The sequence below is a fragment of the Gymnogyps californianus genome, chromosome 3 (assembly GCF_018139145.2).
Source record: "Gymnogyps californianus isolate 813 chromosome 3, ASM1813914v2, whole genome shotgun sequence".
NCBI classification, from domain to species: Eukaryota; Metazoa; Chordata; class Aves; order Accipitriformes; family Cathartidae; genus Gymnogyps; species Gymnogyps californianus.
In genome coordinates, this window is record NC_059473.1 from 68,967,815 (window position 1) to 68,977,294 (window position 9,480).

Here is a 9,480-nt window from a genome sequence, read left to right on the forward strand (position 1 = left end):
AGCAAGAATAAAATTATCCTATTATAAAGGAAATAGAGTACTTACTTGTAAAAATTAGCACATAAGCACAGCTTTCTCGTTGAAACTCATTTCTGTTTAAATAAATTTTCACAGTGGTGAAGCATGGTTTGACTCACTAGTAACTGTGGCAAGGCTAGAGAAACACATCCTGTGTCAAAAATGGGGACCTTCTTGAATTTTTTTTATCAAAACTTGGTGGGTTTTGGACTAAAGGAATTCTATCATTTTTAGTTCCTTCTTCCTAGTCAGCTTTCTTCAGCATTTTCCTTTCTTTCTTTCTTGAATGTTTTCACTCCAAATGGGACTTCTTTTGTGCTTTTTGGTTGCCAAAAACTGGAGAATTGTCATTATTTGAGTTTTGTTGTTGGTTGTTCTTTTAAAATAAAAAACAAGATGCTTTCCAGAGAGTTAGGAAGGAACCAATTTTCCGGCAGTGCTAAGGAAACAGCAGTGGCGTTAGCCGAGTTTTCTTTATGAGAGAAAATAGTGTATCGTCTTCAGGCTTCAAACCTAGCTGTTAGTAATAAAGCACATCACTTAATGCTCTAAAAATACTCCTGTATATAGACTATGCATATAATAAAAATAAGCAACCCCAGATATTCTGGCTAGATCCATGGTATTTTAATGAACTTGCTCAGTAACAGTAGTCATTGTTGGCACCTGGAAGTGACCGTGAAACTACAGATCCCGTAAAGCTAGGTAAGTAAAAGGACACATTAAACGTCCGCTTGTAAGTAGAAGTTATGATCTCTGGAAAAAGAAAATTATTAATGAAAACATCTTCCAAATCTCTGCAATAAACCACGTAGGGTCAAAATGAATACTCAACTGGTAAAATTTGTACCCAAATTAAGCAGGCATAAATCCAGTCAAGAGCCAGAGTCTTCCACCACAGAAGAGTTTGGATCAGGATCTTAAGCCAAAGACAGAAACTCGTTTTCCCCACACTGGGAGTTTAAATACTGCCATAAATGTGTGTCCATGCAGAGAACAGTTATTCTAAATTGCTGAAAGTTCCATTTTGTCAATCACTCTCATTTTCCAAGGGAGAGAAATTGCCTCTGTCTTGGTTGTGCTCAGTCTTGTGTCTTACGGCTGCCTGTGCTTAAACAAATATTTTTGTGATTCTTTAGTTAATATCGCATTTGATCCTGCTGAGCTTAATCAGGAAAACCTGTGTTGACTGAATATGACTTTTGCTTCAATAAAGAAATTGAAGAGCTCTCTGTAGGAGCTGGGCCTAATTCCAATTTTCTTCTCACTTCTAAAAGAAAAGGATACTGTCAAGGTATTTTTGATTTATGGTGATAAACGTTTTTCTCTCCTTCAAAATATTATATTACTTTGGTAGTATTTTAGTTTAACATCTTTGATTAATTTTATTCTGTGTATCTTTTTTGTTTATACACGGTTGAAAATAAATATGTCATATTACAGGAAACAGAGATCAGGCTTTCTCTTCGAGAGGAAAGCTCTGCAGCTCTGAGGACATGTCAGACTAATTGTCAGTGACTTAAAAAGTGTTCACTGTTCTTTGTGGCGCAAGAGATGAAAAAATCTGTGCAGACTGAAGGCTTTCCAAAACGCTAAATGCTTTCTTTTGCTTGGTAAGTTGTTTTCTTGTGTTTTATTTTTTATGGCAGATGTTAACCAAAGAACGTTTACAATTACTGTGAGAGAGCACTTTGCTTTTGGTGCTCGCCGGTTCTGTGTGGGTGTTGGTGCTTACCTTTGCAAGGAGTAGAGGTTTCATTTTTGGACCCATGTTGTTCCCGTTTTGGGGTCCCTCACAGGATCTGAGGCAGCTGGCACCACTTCCTCAGGCCTGCGACCGTTCTGGAGCCGCAGCAAATGGACGCTTCCCCTGCCAAAACACCATGAGGTCCCCGGGTGTTTTTCTCCTAGCGTTAAGGATAAAACAGACACTGTTATTTCATGTTTCTTCCCTCCAGCCCCCACCTTAGTCGCTGTTGCGTTGTTTTTGACCATGGAATGCTTTTTTAACTGAAGATTTTAGCTTCCTTTTCTGAGCCAAATCTCAAGTCTCTGAATCTTTCTCTTCTTTCTGGCCAGCACTCCTGCTTGGAAAGCTGCCCTCCCTGGCCTTCTGCAAGCCCTGCTCCTTAGCTTCTTTTCCCGCTTCTGATTATCCCTTTATTTTCTACTGCTCTTCATGAGACATGCTCAGGTCTCCACCTTTGCTCCCTTCCTTTTTGCCAACTCCATCTCTGGGAACAGCCTGAGGACATCTTATGGACCGCAGCTCTCAGAACTCGATTTCTAGCAATGACTTCTCCCCAGTCACAGAAGTGGCTTTTACGTGGTGTCTTTTTTTGATAGGCTCTCCCTCTTCCTATGTCCCTCTCCCACCTTTGGCCTTTACACAGCCAGTGTTGAACTTCTCTTCTTCCTTCCTAAAGCTCTCATCTCCTCTGCTTCCTCGGACAAGGCTGAGGGCATCAGTTCTTCCAGCCTTGGTGAGAAAGTGTTATAATGCTGGTGCCTTCTCTGCCCTCTTGTTTGCTTAGATGTGAAGGTTGTCTCCAAGTGCAGCTATCAGGTCTTCCGACAAAAGCAGAGAATAGTCTGACTTTTCTGTCAGATAGACTAAACTTTGTTCAGGCTTCTGCCTGGCTTCCCAAGTATATCTCCTCTCTCTGCTTCTGGACTGTTAGAAAAGCTGTTCTGTTCATCCTTCTGGTTAATAGCTCTGGCCACATCACTCCTGTCACTCCCTCTGGCTCACTCATTCCTACTCTGTCTGAAATACCCTGCCTTCACCATCTTGGCCCTTCCCCAACCCTTCCTCACCCCTGCCTTTTCTCTTACCATATTCTCTCCTCCCTTCTACTAGTCTGGTCAAGTCAGACTTATCTGCCTTCCCCATTCCTGTGCATGCAGAGTCTCCGAAGCATTTCAGTGGATTTTCCAAACACGCTCAGGGTTAGCGGTGGTTGCGTGGGGCTCCCAAACATGAGGGCTATGATGGTTGTCTGTGACATCTGCTCAGACTCACCACACTGATTTTCCAGGCTCAGAAGATGCTCCCCAGTGCAGACTAGCTGCAGTATTTTCCAGGTTATATTACAATAGCACTGCTAGTTTATCTCCTGTATTACCTTTATATTGTTTCTGAGCCTAAGCATAGGCACTGTAAATCTCGGGTGCCCCCAGGGCTACTGGCTATGTCCACGTCCACCAAAATGTTCCCCTCAGCCTTGGAGCTCCTGCTGTCTGGGAGCCCCACGCCGAGGTACTTCGACGCGCATGACTTTTTTTGTGAGGTGACATGTCAGAGCAACGGCACTTGGACTCCATCACCCATCCACCTCTGTGGGAGATTTGGGTTCCCGCAATCAGGGGGGATTTTTCTTCCCTGATAGGGGAATTCCAAGCCGGTGCTGCAGCCCGCTGGCTCTGTCAGGGAGGAGGGAGGTGAGAGGGACAAGCTCCAGAAACCTCCCTGTTGCTGCCCTTCCTCAGCTGCGGGTGGGGAGGGGGGTCCAGGTGGGGACATGGGGCTGGGGAGGGTGAAGGGAGGTAGGACATTTCCTCTGAGAGAGTAGGACATTTCCTCAGGCAGAGTCTGTGCTGAGGAAATGTGCTGGGCAAACCTTCCTGCTCTGAGATGGAGTCTGACAGTAAGGAGAACAAGGGAAAATCTTCTTGCTGGTATTGAGTAAGGAGAGGGGATTGTCACGCAGAGCAAGTGCCCTGCTGGAGGCAGTTGCCAAGTACCTGCCTATCTGAAATAGGTTAGTGCCCACACAATGGGTATATGTCACTCATGCTCTGCTTCCGAAGCCAGGTACCCTGCAGGGCTCAGGGGCTCAGGGCAGTTTCATCTAGAGCGAGGCTTTTGCTCTGGTTTCAAAAAGGCCAGAGTCCTTGTGCTCTGTGAGTCCATGGGCTCATCTGAAGTCCATCACTTGTGTTATTAACGAACCAATATTTCATTTGTTCCATACAGCAAAACATAAAATAGGACAAGTAATATGTATTTAGATTTTCAGGACCACTCTTCCAAGCAGAGTTTCTCCAGGAATCTTAACTTTCTGCTAATTAAGATTATCTCAGATAAAACCACTGCTATAAAGAGAGAAAGACAGCTAACAGACCAGATGCAAGGAGGAGATGCCAGCAATGCTTTACGGTCTAGAGAGAAGTGCCTGAGGGAATTGTTGTTTTGTCCATTGATTTCTTCTGTGTTGATTATAAATGGGAAGTAAACAGACTACTGGAGTGATGCTAAAGGGAGCATATAAGATTATTTAAAATTCAGAAGACCTTGCAATAGCAGTGAGGACATGGGCATGACAGAAAGCAACCTGGAGAGCTCAGGAAACACAGCCCAAGGCACAAGGTGGATCATGAGAAACGGGTGCATTCAGTGAACGGAGGGGCACAGAATATTTATAACGTAGCAAGTCTATAAAGTGGCCACCATAGCTCAGCTGGTCGTGCACTTGTGGGGCAGGCCTGCACGGGTACCAGGGGAGTAAAACCTCATGGTACAGCGAGTTGCTGTCCTGTCAGTGACAAAAGCAGGCCATTTAGCCCACTCTGAAAGCTCAGGAAGAAAGACGATGGCACGGGTTGCCTTCCGTTGTGTGTTTCACGCTGTTCTTGCCTTCTCGTTCAAGTCACAGTTTTTTGACTCAGAACATGCCTTGTACAGGGATCAGAGTCAAAATGGGAAATATTTAGGGAGGATGATAACCCTGTGTAGAAAGAGAACAGAATTTCATTGCTAGAGATCCCTAGCATGTGTCCACACAGTTTTGTCCGCACACCTGCTTCTCGCCTTCCCCTTCCCTGTGGGCATAGAGAGCATTTGCTTTCATATCACCACCCCTCTCCTTTTTCAGGTGTGCCTGCGCAGGTTCAGACTCTTTAGTGGGGGAGAATTTAAGCCCTTCAAAAACAATGGAAGAACCTGTTGAGTTAATTTTCAGCGTAGCCAGTTTTGCAGTCTTCGGTTGGCTGGACTGCTGATGTTTTGCTGGGATTTCATGGTTGCTGGCAAAATGACTAGGGGAGTATTTCACAGAGTCATCTAAGGGAGAAAAGAAAACATCCTAACAGAACACATTGCAGCAGATGACTAACTTTTAAAAATACATTTTGATATTTGCTCATACAACTCTACATCATACACAAAATTGTAATGGATGAGAAAATGCACCACTGATGTCGCATTTCCTACATCATTAAGTATCTTGTCCAGTAAAGGCATGTTCAAATATCTGTTGTGAGAGATATTATAACCCTAAGAGCATAGGGAGTGATAAACATTTGTTCTGAAATAACGGTGTAACTGATCTGCTGCTAATTTATACTTCAGTAGGTTTGAGTAGTCCACACAACGCCTCACCCAAAGACCTCTGATGTTTCAGTAATAGGAACTTTTTCATTGACTTTTATATTAGCACCATTGCATAGCCTAGTTATTAATCACTTCATTAACCGTTAATTAAATTAATAACTAGTGCTTAAAAATCTGCATCTTGTTAATATACAGTAAGTCAATAATTCATGTTGAAATATTTCCCTTGTATTTTTTAACAGATTAAGCGCTCTAGACTCAAAATACCCAGACTTAGTGGCTCCCACATAAAAAATAAAATTGTTCAAATGGCAAAGCTGCAAAACTCCAGTTCAAAGGGTGAAAGTTTTGCAAAGTGTTCCAGTAATAATAAATGTAAATTTTGCTATGACCACTTGGTGTCATCTAGTCAGAGCTAGTTAGTTAGCTTCTTGTTCTAGACTTGGTTTTAGCGTTAAAAAAATCACATTTAATCTTGACTATCTGAGACCTGGGGGACCAATACTAGCTCTTATTCTCTCCAGGTGAGCTCCTCAGAGACAGCATTGCAGGGTCACCGGACGATCAGGGCCACCAGCCTTAACAACTGTATTCCCTCTCAGAAAGGCTGCTTTGGGGGCAGACCTAGGCATGCGACTGAGACTTTTTGTGCTGATGGCAAAGTTATTTTGCTGCCAGTGCTGCTGGAGAGCAGACAAGGTGAGTACATTCTGCTTGCTATACCTGAGATCAAATGCAAGGGTCCTGTGTCCGGCAGACAGCACTGTTAGGTGACACAAGTGGAGCCCTCAGGAGCTCCCATGCCAATGCGGTGTCAGCTCAGGACAGCTCTTCACTCACTGTGCAGCATGAGCCCTCCACCACTTTGCCAGCCTGCTAGCGAGGGGAAAATACTCAGCCTTCGAATGAGACAAACAACGCCAGGTCTCTGGGGGAAAGCACATTTTTCAAGAATTCCTTGTGAGGTGAAACACTTGGAATATTTTTTTTTTTTCTTTGTAAATAGCCTTCTCTGTTCTGCTCTCCAGTTGGGCGACCCTGCAGTGAGTTACACCCAGCAAATGGGTAATTGCTTGGAACTTGGAACCAAGGCTTGGAAAATCTTTTTGTGTTTAAATCTGTACCTAATCAAATATCTACTCACTCTGTGAGGAGCAAGAACATAGAGCAGAGAGGGAGAATATTTCACATCAGCAGAAATGAAAGGCAATGTTTTGATTTGGTTGCTTTGCTGCCACTTAAATTCAGTTTACCAGGAGATGGGTTTGGAGAGAGGATGCTTTTGAAAGGGTTTTAATTGTTTCATATATCAGAGTTTGCTGTGGTTTAAATAGCTACGGCGATTACCTTTGCTGCTACAGACTAAGGAATCTGATTGTGTCTGGTGCTGCTTACCACAAAAAGTGTAATACGGAGAGTATAACGGAACTGGGAAAAAACAGAGGTAAAATTAAGTGCCATTAGTAAAATGCAACAAATGAGTGGTTGGTTACTTACCAAAAAGAAAATGGTCACACCTTGTCAGCACTGCAACAATCCAGTTATTCAAAGATCAGAGCATTGCAGATTGATGTTGACAAACTGGAGGCAATTCACATAAAATAACTCAAACCACTGTTGGACTTAAAGGACTGGTTTATGGGAAAGATTAAAACAGCTAGATAAAGCCTGTCTGTCTAGGTACTTGCATAACAGTAATGAATGTGATATATTTTGCTGCGTGGTGAAGGGCTCGGTGGAAGCTGAGGGATCCAGTAACCACTTACAAAGTTGTAGGCTGTAAGCACGAAGAAAGGAAAGAAGTGGGTGAGGATTGCTGAAGGAGCACAAGTGCTAAGATGAAAAGGAGAAAAGCTCATGCCAAACACTAGGAAATATTACCTCCTGTGAGAACTGTTAGGCTGTGGTCAGAAGTTATACAAAACCCCTCAGCTGAGTCATTTAAACTGAATTGTAAAAAACACTCTAGAAAATATGCTGTATTGGCACAGGGCGAGCCTAGATCGGGAACAACCAGCCTACTCCCTGGTTTCCTTTTTCCCAAGGGCCCTTTACTGCTAGTATGGTAGATATTAATTGACTTAGCAAGAAGCAGAACAGGGATGGCTGGAGGCAAAGAAGGAAAATTCAGTACATGAGTTTTGTGCATCACAGGAGCTCAGTGTGGCCGCTCTTATGCAGATGCAGTAGCCCCACAGACATGGCACATTGCACTGACAGGCAGGAGCCAAACGTGCCTTGTCCCACAATGAACTATTGTATCAGCTCAGATCTAACCTTCCCTGTATTGCTCATCAAAGGGGTCTGCGCCGAGAGGAGCTGCTAGAAGACATAATGGGGCAAAACGGGGGATCTGCAACAGCCTGCTCCTATTGCATCCGTGTTCATGGCTGGTTGCGCCTGTGGAAGGGCAGCAGGAGGCAGGAGGCTTGCAAAGACACGTCACCTTGCTGCGCTGACGTGTTTCCACCTCTTTCTCCTACCACCACAGATTTCCCACATTTTTAGTTAAGAAGAAAAACAGTTGAACCTGTCACTCTGAACATTTTATGTTTCCTTCCTTTCTTGTATTGATAAGGCAGGAGTTACAGGGATTTTGGGGGAAGCTCTGTGGCAGTTGGAAACAGGCTGGAAAAAAGAATTGCTCTCTGGGGAGCCTCAGGAGAAAGCTGCAAAGTAAAAAAAATTTGTTCTCTGCTGCATGGAAAATACTGCGTCTACTTACTCATCCCGCTGAGGTCACCACGAAGGCTTGGTGGTGCCCAGCTGCACCCATCACGCACATCCAGCTACCGTTATTTGGTTCTCCAGGAGACTTTACCCCATCATGGCCAGCACCATGTTCACCTGGCCAAAATTAATTTAAAAGGCAGTCTTTAGCATAAATACTGTCTTTACTGTGAGACAATATTTGTGATTTTATAAAGTGTCAATTCTCAGTCCATATTTGTTGGAGAGTCTGATTTTTCATTTCATTTACAAAGGCCACCTCAGAGTATGCTGTGAAGGTGATGCGCAGGGGTGCTCATTTCCCTATAGCACCTATAGCTATATAGCAGAATGACCCCAAAGACACAAAGAATTAAGCACCTCATGGACTTTAATGTTCTTTATATTCACAGTACTCCTCCAAGCTGCAGAGATGTTTTATCTGGTGAAAAATATTATTCGTATTATGCAGATGGGCATGGGATGGGCTAAGGAATAGATTCACAATGGGACACTGAAGTTTTGACTCTCAGCATTGGCTGGTGAAACCCATGCCTTTGAGTTGAGCTCCCAAGGACATGCAGGCATGTCATGGGGAGAGTGAAGTACCTCTGAACAGCAGTCACACTCTGGGATGTGTAGTGGCATGTGTAGTAGATGTAAATTATGTTTACATGTTGCTTAGCAGGCTAGTAGGACACAATATGGGTATATGTCCAAGACCCAGGCCTTTCTGGATGTCTGATACTGATGCAGGGCTGCTGTGGGACACAGCCTGAAGCTCTCCCCTGGAGGCAGACCCGGAAGCATCCCATGCTCAGGGTTCTCAGCAACACAGCCAGCCTGGCCTGAGGTGAGTGATGGAGGGTCTGGACTTGCCCTGGAAAGAGAAGGGGGAGAAGGAAAGGCCAAATCTGAGGCAGGGAGCTGGGGGAGAACCCAGCCTGCTGCTCCTGCTCATGGGTGCACGCCTGGCGAGAGAAGGAGGGAGGATCCCACCAGCAGGAGCTGGTCATGCAAGGTCAAGCAGCAAACCCAGTTTCTCAGGCCTGTGCCACCAGCACAGCAGACCACAGGGCTGCTATCCTCAGCAGGCTATGGCCCTCCTCAGCTGCGTACGCCCAGTCCCAGCTCTGTGCTAGAGCCAGTCCTTTGAAAAACAGCCAGGCTTATCTCTTTCTTTCAAAATCTACTTAGAGATGCAGTGCTTATTCCTTCCATGCCTCAAAACTGATGGATGTGGGAGGGAATATTCACCTTCGCTTCCATCGAAGTCATGGCCTTTTGGGATGACTGTAAAAAAAAATGAATGAGCAGGCCTGCTCTTTCTATGGACAGCACTCTGAACAAGACCCGCTGCCAGCCTCCTGACAGCCTGGCGTGGAGGAGGAAAGTTTCATGGATTAGTGACACATGGCCTT

At 44.5% G+C, this 9,480-nt stretch overlaps 1 long non-coding RNA gene across 1 annotated transcript; it reads left to right on the plus strand.

The window, feature by feature from the left end:
• The first annotated feature begins 1,251 nt into the window (after positions 1-1,251).
• LOC127014985 (uncharacterized) lies at positions 1,252-8,896 on the plus strand. The gene is made up of 4 exons (XR_007766258.1): positions 1,252-1,312; positions 1,462-1,631; positions 5,875-6,049; positions 8,745-8,896. It is a non-coding gene; the product is annotated as an uncharacterized LOC127014985 (long non-coding RNA).
• The last annotated feature ends 584 nt before the right edge of the window (positions 8,897-9,480 follow it).